A 13,760-nucleotide genomic window follows, 5' to 3' on the forward strand; every position below is an offset into this window, starting at 1 on the left:
TTTCCTTCCTCCTCTTTCTTCCTCCCTTTCTTCCTTCTTTTCTCCTTTCTTTCTCATCTCTCTTCTTTTCCCCTTTCCCCTCCTTTCCCCTTCCCCCTCTCTTTCATTTCTCTCTTCAAGACAGGGTCTCACTGTATAGCTCAAGCTGAATAGGAACTAGTGGCAGTCCTCTTGCTTCAGCTCCTGAGTGCTGAGACCACTAAGCCCAGAGACTGCCATATGCATTTTAAATAAGATGCTTCTGATTCACAGAGTGTGTGAGTCTAGTTTAGTCCCTAACAAGCCTTGTGGTGTTGGGTGACTCACTTGTCCTTGCTGGGCTTCTGCTTCCTCATAGGTAAGATGAAGAGGTTGGGCAACGTGACTTCTCAGTTTTCAAAATTGGCAAGTTTATGATCTGTAAACTCTGGAAGGTAATGTCCTTGGCTTGTGTAACTTAGAATTTCTACCACAGCCTATTCAAGAATAGTATCTTCAATGTAATAGGTGCTTCATGGATGAATGAATGGATGGAATGAGTAGCTGGGAGGCAGGCAAAGGTCACAGAAGGCCACTCACAACAAGCCAGAGACAATAGTGTGGTGGTCAACCACTACACAGGCCTGGGTTGGAATCCTAGACTGCCAAGTTGTGCTCTCTCCAATGCTTCATTTCCTCATCTGTAAACCTGTGGTGTCACTAGTACCTGCTGCTTTGGGCTGCTGGAGGACAAAATGAGATAATGTCTACAAATAGTCTGGCACACAGTGTTTACTTACCTTTCTTTTAAGTTAGGTCACACCAATAAGGAACAAATGGCTCGTTTTCAATGTAGTAGAACCTGAACTTCAATCATATCCCCAACTCCTTGTGTCTCCTTTCTCACTGACTGTGGAAGGCAGTGCTTAGAAGTCTGGCTGAGCAGGTTTAGAGCTTGGGAGCAGGATGCCTGGCATCTTGGAGCACAGGCTCACATATTCACTCACTGGGACAACCAGCGTGGAAGCATCGTGAAGCTTATCATTGGGTCATAGGGACTGTGGTGAAGATGTCTCTCTTGAAGTCTCAGTTGCTACAGAAAGACTTCTCCACCTTCTAGTTCTCACATCACCGTGTGTGCCCCCTCCCTATTGTTACTGCTTCCTGAGAGTCACCTATGGTGGACTGAGTTCCCTCAGAGTGGGGATGACGTCTTGATCACCTCTGCATCCTGCAGAAAGAACAGATTGCCTGAGTGGAGCAGAGGTGCTGGTGAAATGATGCACTGTTGAGCTTAGCCACTGAGAGGCTTTGGCAAGTCAATTAACCTCGGTAAGCTTGGTGAGAGGGGAGCAACAGTCTTTTATGAGGACTCACCAGGGTTATTGTGAGAATCAAGAGGCTCTGTTATCTGTCAGAGAATCATTGTTGCTGCTTTCAGGCCTCTTCCTTACCTTAATCTATTTACCATCCCATTTAGGACTGTATTTTCTGTTCTCTACGCTATTTTGTTACCAAATCTGGAAAAAGGCATGCGCGCTGATGCGTTAATAGGTGTCAATTGGACAATATATTTACATTTCAACAGGGAGCTTTCCCAGTGTGAGCAGGAATGAGGAATGGTGGAGTCCAGGTGCTTGGGCTGGGAGGGCAGTTTGTTGTTGTGAAGGGGCCTTTGAAGCCATTTCTCAAACTGCTTTTTTCAGAGACCCTGTACTTTTCATCCAGACAGGGCACAAAGTGCATTTGCACTTAGGAAAGGCCTGAGGTCTTGTGGGGGAGGGGGGCACATTGGACGACTCGTCCTGCTTGGCCTCCAAGGCACATGGAAGGTTGGCCTAGCAATTTATCTGCTTCCTTCTGGGCCTTGAGTCATACTGACTCCAAACGTCTGATGAGTTTGTTCTAGACTTGGAGACCAGTCCTGGGGACCACAAAAGCCACTATCCTGAAAAGATTATTTCTGCTAATCCCTTTAAGCAGCCCTAGAGGCTTTTTACATGCTCACTGCAGCCTTTGCTGGGATCCAGTGTTAAACTCCTTTGGAAAGGGTGTAATTCCGGGTTAAAAGTTCCTCTGGTGCTATTAATGTTGAGCAGAGGTAAGTTCTGTGGCTGAAATATTAATGTGTGTGTCGAAAACGGGGGAAGGGAAGGGAAGGCTTTCCTAGCTGGGGCTAACGAGTTTGCAGGTGTGGGCAGGGCACATATGTGTGTGTATACATGTGTGTGCACTGCATGGTCTGTAGGCACAAGTGTGTTTCAGAACATGTGTGCTCTCTATGAGTGCCCTTTGGGTTCTTTTTGGAGTTGGTTATGAAAATATAATTCTTTTTTCTCCCTGTGGTGCTGAGGTTGGAACATAGAACCTCATGCATGCCAGCAGGTGCTCTGCCACTGAGATACCCCTCCATCCCTGTTTATGAAAATAAACTGCTTTTCCTTGCTATGTTACATGTAAGTAACCCTATCACTTAGGCTTCTCAGAACATGGTTCCTGATTCCACTGAGGCTTAGAATCCCCAGGACATGCTAAGTTGCCACTCTGGGTCTTGTCTTCCACTCAGAATGGGAATTCTTGAATATATTTTGAGACGTGCCTTCCATTTGTATTCCTCTGTCTCTTGCCCACTTCTGAAGAAATGTGGAGAGGCAGAATGGAACCTCACATCTCTTCAGTTTGAAAATGATTGCTTTCTTGGCTTTTGCAGAATCAGTCAATGCCAGGGGTGCAGATGAAGCCTCTGCTCATAAACACGCTGGAATGCTCACTTTGTGAGAGACCCAGATGGGTTTGGTCTTAGAATGAAGCTGTTTCACACAAAGTTGAGTAGGTGATCGCCAGATGATTTTCTTACAGCACTTGTAGAACTACAGGCTAATTCCTTATTGGGCCTAGACATCAGAACAGCAACTCTGAGCACCATTGGTGAGTGGGGTGGAGAGCAAGCAGAGAGGGGCAGAGTCTCCTTGAGATGATAGTAGAAGCTGCCAAGTTGGACCCAGAAGGCTAAATCCAGTACTCACACCCTGTGTGACCTGCAGTGTTTTGAAACATTTTGCATTGGTTGCTCACATTTAAAAATTCAGAAGACTGAAAATAGTAGGATCAGATAACACTGGGCAAGTTGCCTGCTTGGCAATGATCAGGATCAGTTCTACTGGATAATGGCTGCCACAGTGAGGCAGAATCTGCCCTTGCCTTTGCCACAGTCCTCCACAGTGCCTGGCCTGTTATACCCTGCGTATGTCCCTCAAGTCGACTATCTGGCTCTTGTGGGCCACTTTGCATCCCTGAACTTTCAGCACTTATGGACGTGGGGTAGGCCCTAGGCGGAGGCTGTGCTGTGGAGGATGGGAGACCAGCTGAGAAGCAGGACCTGAAAACAGTCAGGAATCCCCAGCTTTTCACTGGACATCGTGTCAGGCACATGCATCGTAGCAATAAAGAGCCTGGGCTCTGGTATCTCATGAAGACCCAGGCAGGAAGCTTGGTGGACAGGGATTTCTGCAGGCAGGAGGAGAGAACAGACTTAGAGATCAAGTGACCATGCCATAGTTGTACTTAAATCTTCAATGCCTTCCTATTGTTTTTATGATAAAGAATGAATAGTTGTGTCATGGTCAACAAGGTGTTTCATAGTTTGGCGTAGCAAGGCTGAACTTCATCTTGAGCCCTGGGCACTTGAAAAAGCAGCAGTGATCAAGGAGCTTCTTACCCTTGCATGAGGCTAACTGCAGAGGACCACCCGGTGTTTACAAATTGTACCAGGTATGGTGGAACACGTACTTGTAATCTCAGCACTTTTGAGGGTAAGGAGGGTAAGGCAGGAGGATGGTGAGTTTAAAGCCAGTGTGGGCCACAAAGTAAGACCCTGTCTCAAAGACCAACCAAACAAAAACAACCTAAAATGAAAACAGCAACAAAGTTCATGTACACTTGAAAGAGAAGAGTGAGTTTTAGAATTCCATGTTCACACTTCATCCATGGATCAAATTTCAAGAAGCAAAGTCACAAGCTGCCATGAGCTGAATAATTTGGCTTCACCACAGGCTCCTGCCATTGTGATGCTCTTCCTTCCTACAGCCCCTAGCAATGGAGCCAGTTAACCATGGGCCAATATCTCTGGAACCCACTCTCGAGAATTCCATCTCGAAAGAAGAGGTGATTATTTCGAAGAGGAAATTTCTGTTTCAAAACATGAGTGATCCATATTACTTAAGGAAGGAGAGAAAACGAGTCCATAAGGTCTGGATGCTGAAAGTCTCACACAGTAATTGAGTCATTTGAGCCCTTCTAGGGGAAAAGGTCATGAGAGCGACTTAGAAGGGTGCTCAGACACTTGCTCCAAAGCTTTCCACTAAATCTTCAGTCTAGACGCCCTCATCTTCCTATCATTTCACAGGGTTGTTAGCAGACTCTCAGGTTCGTTGCTTTCAGCTTTACTGAAAAAAGCATGAGATAGGATTTAGTAAAAGGAAATGGGTTTCTTTACAGTTTGGGCTAGAAGTGGGGGGGGATCTCAGCTTCTCTCTGTCCTTGCCTGTAGCAGTGTTAGAATTTATAGAGAACATGACCCAGGAGCCAGAAAACATGCACCTGTAGATTTAGCTGTGAGATAAGGTCCTGGAACTATGAAATTATTCTTTTCCTGGGAGACGACCTCCTCTGGCAGATCTTTCTGGCATAGAGGCTTCAGACTCTTCTCAACATGGAATTTCTTTTTTTTTTTTTTGTAAATATTTTATTTATTATTTTATGTGTATGCATGTATTGCCTGCATGTAGGTAAGTACACCCGTGTCATGCAATGCCCGCAGAGGACAGAAGACCGCGTCAGATCCCCTGGAACTGGAGTTACGGACAGTTGTTAGCTGCAGTGTGGGTGCTGAGATCTGAACCCGGGTCTTCTGCAAGAACAGCCAGTGTTCTTAATTGCTGAGCCATCTCTCCAGCCCCCAACATGGAATTTCTTGGAGAAAATTTCTTTCAAGTTCCTGTTGTTGGTGGTGGTGGTAGTAGTGGTGGTGGTGGTTTTCTGACAGGATTTCCCTAGTCACAGCCCACCTGGAAGTCACGATGTGAACCAGGGTGGCCTTGATCTCGTGGAGGATCTCGTGGAGATCCACCTGTCTCTGCCTCCTGAGGGCTGGGATTAAAGGCACTCGCCACCACACCCTAAGACAGTTGGATCTGCAGGGCTGGGCCAGGTGACCTCAGGGATGCAGGGGGCAGCCTTGATCTTTGCTCTTTTGTCTGTTTTGTCCATGATACTGGTTTCAGTAGGGGAAGCTTATCTCTGCAACATGTCATCTCCACAACTCCATGAACTCTTTTATAAAACTGTGTGCATCTGAAGCCAGGTGATAGCCAGTTGTGTCCCCACTGGGCTGGGGCCCCCACATCCTCAGCCATTTGCTTTGACCACAGCATATAATGGGACTCAAGCCTTCAAGTTTAGGTTTGCTTCTTTTTGTGAACTTTATGTGGCTTTGTGGTTTACTTTTTGGGCATGAAAGGCTGGCTCCTCTAAGCTTCCGGTTCTCTCTTTTGATTTTATATTGGAGTGGCCAGATTGCTTTTGTCTTCAGGAGTTCCCACAGAGGCCCAAGTCAGATGAGGATCAGATGCTCTCAGGCTTTCTCCTAAGGTCTGGATCTCTCCAGGAAAGATTTTGGCCTCAGGAATTTGGGGGTTGGACTGGCCTGGGAGCTGGGACCAGGAAAGATGCTGGTCTAGGGCAGCTGGTGGCAGTTCCACCCAGAGATGCAAAGGCAGATGGGGGTGAGAAGTGGCCCCAAGGGCTCCTGGGAACTGTACTGAGGTGCTGGGTTGGTCCAGGAGAGAGAAGCCTGTGGGTCAGCGAGAGGCCTGCGGGTTGTGCAGGCCCAGGAAAGCAGAGCAATATTTCTTTTGTTATTTTTCATTTTTTGCCACCATGTTTTCTCATTTTATTTTGTCTCTAGTGTACATTTAGCAGTAGTTTGACTTTTTCTTATTCGTTTTTTTGTTTTTGAGAATTTTATACATGAGTATTGTATTTGCATTCTTTCCACCCTTCACTCCCCCTCACCTCCTCCTGTCCCCCCTAATTTCTTGTTACCTTCTTTGATTAGTATTATAATATAAGCTGGCCTGGAACTCAGTATGTAAACCAGGCTGGTCTAGATCTCACAGAGACACTCCTGCCTCTGCCTCTCCAATGCTGGGATTAAAGGCATGTGCTACCATGCCTGGATAATACCTCTTTCTTTTTTTAAGAGTCTCATCATATATCCTAGGCTGACCTTGAACTTGTTATATAGCTGAGTAATGCCTTGAATTCCTGTTCCTCCTACCTCAGTGTCTCAAGTGCTGGTATTATAGGTGTGCCAGCATATGCATCTAAGAACCTGTATTTTTATTTTTTGTTTTCCTTATTACGTTCATCTGATTTAATTTTTTTGTCTTTTTAGTTGAATTTTTGTGCATTTCATACAAAACATCATATTTTTATACTCTTTCCCTCATCCTCAACCTCCCATAGAACCCCTCTGGATTTCATGCATGTTGTCATTTATATTAAAGCCTATCCAGTCAAGTTAGTGTACCCAGATGTCCCTCAGTGCAAGTTCATTCACTGGTGTCTAGTCAGCCTATTTAGATTCATTCCCTTAAAGAAGATCAACTCTCCTGCACCCAGCAGTAATCAGCTGCCATTAGTACTTCAGCTAAGATTGTGGCCTCCTGCCCATTTCCACAGTTCTGAGTTTTTGTCTGTGTGAGTTTGCATAGGTCTTGTTAATGCTGACACCATTGCTGTAGATTCATATAAGCAAAGTCCTAGGAGCTTGGCTCTGTTTCCATATGGCCATGCACCTCCTACCCTGGCTCTTACAATCTTTCCATCCCTTCTTCCACAATGGTCCCTGAGCCCTGGGTGGGTGGAGTTTAATATAGGAGTCCTGTCCAAGGGCCCACATTCTTCAGTCTCTTATTCTGTATGCTTTGGTCATTTGTGGCCTCTTGTGCTTGTTGACCTCTGTTGCATGTGGGACATTTGTTGATGAGAATTGAGAGATGCATTAATATCCTCTCTACCCCTTGTTCCACTATGCCCATGAGTGTTAGGCATAGAAGTTCCATTGTATATATGTCACTTAGGTTTGGGCATTTCACAGATACTTATTCTCTGTGTGTGACCAGTTGCATAAATCTGTAATAGTCTCTGTTGCAAACAAAGCTTCTTTGATGAGTGGTGACTGGTATATCTGTCTGTAAATATATAGATTCATATTTAGCATATAGTAAGAAATTATATATGTCTAAGGATGTGACAGCCTTGGGGTTTTCTCTAAGATCTATGACCTCTCTAGCCATATGTATTTGGCTATGTTTACAGTACCACACATGAGTTCCCTCCTATTGAATGGGCTTTAAGTCCAATTAGGTGGCTGTTGATTATCCTCAAGATAAAAGTGCCACTACTCCTCCAATGTCATTTACTGTTATGGTCATTGATGTGGTTTTTAGGCCTTGAAGCTAGGGTTGGATCATCGAGTGATGTTCTCCCTTATCAGCTTATGTACTGTTCTCTAAAGCTATGAGAGTTAGCTTTCAGGGGAGATGGCTTTCAGGTCCGTTCCAGCTCCATTGGTCCAAGTTCCTGTGTCTGAAGTATGTCCTGTCTTCAGCAATAGGGTCTTACCTTCAAGTTCTGTGAGGCAACCAAGGGCTGTGGCAATAGCCTGTGTAATTTTTGGCAGTCTCTTAGATGGCCCTGGTCAACAACTTGAAGGGAGGTTTCTCCTATTTGGCACTGTTTCTTGTTATATAGCCTTCAACTATACATATGAACACATTTAGAGATATTGTATATGTACTTTTTCAGTAGGCTTTTGAACTAACATTTTTCCCTATGGTGTGTCACATCGGCTAACCATCATCATCATTATTATTATTATTATTATTATTATTATTCCCCTCTCGCTGTCTAACCCTCTTTTATCTCTCTCCAGTTAAAGTACCCACATTTCCCCATTTCACCCTTGATGATTCCTGTCTCCTATGGTTCCCCCTCTTTTGAGCTCCTTCCCCTTACAATGGTCCTTGTATAACCCCTCCTTCTTCCCTTCCTATTTACACACTCCCAGTTTACCCATTTCTCCCTTGGTAAAATTGGTCTCTTGCTGTTCCTCTCTTTCAGAATCCTTTACCTTTATCTCCCTGATTCCTTTTTATTTTCCTGGCTCCTGCAGTTACATCAGGATGCATACTCACATTTAAGGATTTGGTGCTAGGATTCACAAATGAGGGAGAATATAATTGTTTGTTTTTCTGATTCTGTGTTACTTCCTTAGTATAACAGTTTTAGTTCTATCCATTTACCTGTAAATTTCACGAATTCATCTTTCTTTACTGCTGAGTTGAATTCCATTCTGTAAATGTGATTTTTGCCTTTGAGTCCATTTATATGATTTATAGCACTTATTGACTTATGTATATTGAACCATCCCTGCATCTCTAGAATAAAGCCAACTCGATCGTGGTGGATGATCTTTCCGATGTGTGTCTGTTTGTGGTTTGGAAGTATTTGTTGAGAATTTTTGCATCTATGTTCATTAAAGATATGGGTCTATCGTTTTCTTTTTTGATTGTCTTTACCTGGTTTTGGTATTAGAGTGATGGCTGGCATCATAGAAGGAGTTTGGGAGTTCTCCCTCTGATTCTATCTTTTTGAATAATTTATATAGTATTGGTTGTAGATTTTCTTTAAATGTCTGATAGAATTCTGCTGTGAATCCATCTGGGCCTGGACTTCTTTTAGTCAGGAGGTTTTGTATCACTGTGTGACTTTCCTTATTTGTTATGGGTGTTTAAGCTATTGATCTCTTCTTGGTTTAGCTTTGGTTGTTCCCATGAATTTAGATATTCATCCATTTCTTTTATGTTTTCAAATTTAATAGAGTATAGGTTTTTAAAGCATTCCCTCACAGTGTTCTGGATCTGTGGGTGTCTGCTGTGATATTTCCCTTTTCATCTCTAATTTTGTTGATTTGGATTTGCTCTTTCTTTCCTTTGGTTAACTGGGCTAAGGGTCTGAATATTGTGTTTATCTTTTCAAAGAACCAGCTCTTGAGTTCATTGATTTTTTGTATTGTTTTCTTTGTTTCCATTTCATTAATTTCTGCTCTGGTACTTTAATTTCTTCTTGCCTTCTAGGTCTGAGTTTTGCTTGTTCTTACCTTTCTGGAGTCTTGAGTTGCACAGTTAAATCATTTATATGTGCTCTTTCTGATTTTTTTGATCTTTTTGAAACAGAGTCTCCCTGTAGCCCCAGCTGGCCTGGAACTCACTATGTTGACCAGGCTGGCATTGAACTCAGAGACCTGCCTGCTTCTGCCTCCAAAGTGCTTGGACTACATGTGTGTGCCACCATGCCCAGCTCTTTCTGATTTTTAATGTAGGCAGTTAGAGCTATAAAGTTCCCTCTTAGGTCTGCTTTAAAGTGTCCCAGAGGTTTTTTTGTGCTGTATTATCCTTTTCATTTAGTTCCAGGAATACTTTTAATTCTTTCTTAATTTCTTCTTCAACCCATTCATCATTCAGGAGTATGTTGTTTAATCTCCATGATCTCGTGTAGTTACTAGAACTTCTTTTGGTGTTGATTTTAAGCTTATTGTGTTGTGGTCTGAGAGAATGCATGGAATTATTTCAATTTTTTTGTATTTGTTGAGGTTTGTTTTGTACCCCAGTATGTGGTCAATTTTTGAGAAAGTTCCTTGGGGTGCTGTAGTGCTGTTTTTATGAAATTAGGTGCACCAGATTTTGGTGCATATATGTTTATGATTGTAATAACTTCTTGGTCCATTGTTCCTTTGATCAGAATGAAGTGACCTTCTTTATCTCTTCTGATTAGTTTTAGTTTGAAGTCTATTTTGTCAGATATTAGAATTGCAACCCTTGCTCGTTTCTTAGTGCCATTTGCTTGGAATATATTTTTACATCCTTTCACCTTAAGGTAATGCCTGGCCTCAAAGGTGAGATGGATTTCATTCAGACAACAAAAAGATGAATTTTGTTTCTTAATACATTCAACTATCCTGTGTCTTTTGACTGGGGAGGACAGTCCATTGATATTTAAAGTTATTATTGAAAGATGTGTATTGGTTGCTGGCATTTTAATTTCTGTTTGCATTCTTTTCTAACTTTGTGTTTCCACAATTATACCTTCATTTAGTTTCTTTCTGCTGCTCTTCATATTGTGTCAAGTATTCTCTGAAGGGCTGGTTTGATGGACATGGATTTTTCCAGCTTGTTTGTGTCATGGAAGATTTTTTTCCTCCCTTCAACTATAATAGACAATTTTGTCGGGTAAAGTATTCTGGGTTGGCATCTGTAGTCATTTAGAAATGGGAATACTTTCATCCAGGCTCTTCTGGCTTTCATAGTTTGCATTGACAAGTCAGCTGTAGTTCTGATGGGTTTTCCTTTATATATGAGTTGTTTTTCTTTTGCAGCTTTCAGTGTTCTCTCTTTGTTCTGCACATGTAGTGTTTTTACTATGATATGTCATGGGGAGTTTCTTTTCTGGTCCTGTCTATTTGGTGTTCTATATGCTTCTTGTACTTATATGGGTATGCCTTTCTTTAATTTTGGGAAATTTTCTTCTATAATTCTGTTGATGATTTGGTCAATACCATTTACCTGAGATTCTTCTCCTTCCTCTATGCCCATGACATGTAAATTTGGTCTTTTCATGGTGTCCCACATTTCTTTCTTATTCCATTTCTTTTTTATTTCAATTTCTCATGTTCTTTGTTTGAGTGGTCCAATTCTTCAACTTTATCATCCTATCTTGATATTCTATTTTCCATTTCATTCTGTTGGTGAGGCATTCTTCTGACATTTCAAATTGGTTTGTTGAGTTTTTCACTTCTTTTTTCATTTCAGCCCGAGTTTTCTTCAATATTTCTATATCTTTTGTGAATTCAGTCAGAAGTTTATCCCTATTTTCTTTTAGTTCTTTGATTTGTGTGTTCTTTAAATTCGTTGAAATCTTTGATCATATTCATGATTGTTCTTTTAAATTCTGTGTCCTGGGTTATCTCTAGGGGGTTCTCGTTGTAGAACTCTTGTATAGGACTGGTGGTCTTTGGTGGGAACATATTATTCTGGTTTTTCATATTATTATTGTTTCGTTGTGGTTTTGGCATGTGGATTTCTTTTGTTACTTTTGATTCTGGTAAGAAACTCAAGCCTTCGTTTGTTGAGTTGAAGTCTGATTCTGTTTGTATTATTGACATACCTTGGTTGCTTTCTGATTGGATATGAAAAGCTCATTGGTTTAGACTTCAAGTTCTCTCTTTTGTTTTTATATTGGTGGGATCAGATGGCTTCACTCAGAAGCTCTCCAGGAGGACAAAGAGTTCCTTGCTAGCTAGGAGCACTTCAGAAGGTTCAGATGGATAGTGCCAAGGTCCAAGGCAAGGGTGATGGGAGATGGATGTGCTGATCCCTACTAGCCAGCAGGGAAGCCTGGTCCTGGGGCAGTGAGAGGCACTGCAGATGGTCCTAAAGCAGTACATTTATCTAATTTTCTTTTTTAACTTTCTCATTATTCATATTTCTTTTCTTGTTTCATTATTTGTTATCTTTTCTAATCTCTTGCTGTTTTCTTATCCCCGTCATAACATTCTTCACCACTCTTCTCTTTATTTTCATTCATTTAACCTTGCTTCCCCTCTATTTTCACCTCCTGCCTCCTTTGTCTTTTTCACTCATTTACTATTTCCACATTTATCCTAAATAATTTCTAATTTCTTTCACACCTGCATTAATGCTCCCATTTGTTGGATTATGGACATTGGTGATGTATTAGTAGCTGTTACTCAATTAAAAATATTTTATTAATTATTTTTATTTTATGTGTAGGAGTGTATTGCCTGTATGCATGTAAGTGCACCTTGTATCATGCAATGCCTGCAGAAGTCAGATGAGGGCATTGGATCCCCTGGAATTGGAGTTACAGATGGTTGTTAGTCAATGTATGTGGGTGCTGGGAATCAAACCTGGGTCCTCTGCAAGAGCAGTCAGTGCTCTTAACTGCTGAGCCATCTCTCCAGCCCACCTTTAATCAATTTTAATTAATTTCTATATCTTGTAAAGATTGATGTTGTTGCTGTTACAGCAATTTGTTTCTCTTCATGGAGTAGAATTGGGGACTCAAGAGCAAGCTGTTAAATGGTATCCTCAAATCAAACCGAGAGAGATATCTATACCAAGAGATGATCAAGTTACATCATAAGAAATGAAAGAAACAGGAGCTGGGTAGATGGCTCAGCAGTTAAGAGCACTGACTGCTCTTGCAGAGGACCCGGATTCAGTTCCAGGGTATCTGACAACTTCTTCTGACCTCCATTGGCATTGCACGACACGGGTGCACTTATATACATGCAGGCAATACACTCCTACACGTAAAATACAAATAAAATTTAAAAAAGAAATGCAAGAATCATGAAAAAGTAAGCCAACAGGAATCCTCATCAGCTACTGAATCATTGATACTGAAATAGGTAAAATGTGAGATAAAGACCTCAAAAGTTTACTAGCTGTGATGGCTAATCCTGGGTGTCAACTTGACTGGATCTGGGATTAACTGAAATGAGAGAGATCTTCTTGATTGGATCATCTGAAGCTGGAAGACACACTCTAAATGTGGGTGTTACCTTCTGATGGCAGCCCATATAAAAGGCCATGGCAGAGGAGAACACCGGGCTTCTTGCTGCTTGCCTTCTCTCTCGCTGATGAGTTCATCTTGCTGGTGTAGATTGAAGACTAGCTGGTCTTTTGGAATTCGTCAGACCTTCAGCGCCAGATTGGGACTACTGAAACATCCAGCCTCATGGACTGAGCGACTAAGGATTCTCAGCCTCTCCAGTGTGGTGCAGCCATTGTTGGACTACTCAGATTCTATCCTGTGGCTAAGCTGATAAATCTCTACACATATATACCCATTCCACCAGTTCTGTTTCTTTGGAGAACCCTGACTAATACACTAGCAAAAATGATGAATGACCTTAAAGAGGGCACAAACAGCAGGCCCTGGAGGGCAAGTCAAGAAAATGAATGAAAGAAGAAAAAGTCAGGGGGTGCTGAAGAGATGGCTCAGTGGTTAAGAACACTGACTGTTCTTGCGGAAGACGCAGGTTCGATTCCCAGCACACACATGGCAGCTAACAACTGTCCATAACTCCAGTCCCAGGGGATCTGACAGCCTCTTCTGACCTCTGCGGGCATTGCATGACATGGGTGCACTTACGTACATGCAGGCAATACATGCATACACATAAACATAAAAATAACAAAATATTTCTTTAAAAAGTAGTAAACCAAAAAAATTAAAAAAATATTATTTTTGTGTGTGTATCAGGGCATTGCCTGCATACATGTAACTGTACCCATATCATACAATGTCCACAGAGGTCAGAAGAGAGAGTTGGATTCCCCTGGAACTGCAGTTATGGACAGTTGATAGCCATCATGTGGGTGCTGGCAATCGAACCCTGGTTTTCTGCAAAAGCTTAACTTCTGACCTCTTAACTCACTTCTTAACCCATCTTAACCGATTCTTAACCCATCTCTTCAGACCCCTTAAATTTTTTTTTTTTTTTTTTTTTTTTTTTTTAAAAAAAAAAACAAAAACCAAAAAACAAAAATAAAAAAAAACAAGGAAAAGAAAAAATAGAGGCATAGATGATAGTCACTTGTGCTCTAATAAAATTGAAATGTAGAAAAGCTTTTTCACAGTTTTATTTGTTAGTG

Source organism: Nannospalax galili, unplaced genomic scaffold, assembly GCF_000622305.1.
Source record: "Nannospalax galili isolate Female #2095 unplaced genomic scaffold, S.galili_v1.0 scaffold238, whole genome shotgun sequence".
Classification (NCBI taxonomy): domain Eukaryota; kingdom Metazoa; phylum Chordata; class Mammalia; order Rodentia; family Spalacidae; genus Nannospalax; species Nannospalax galili.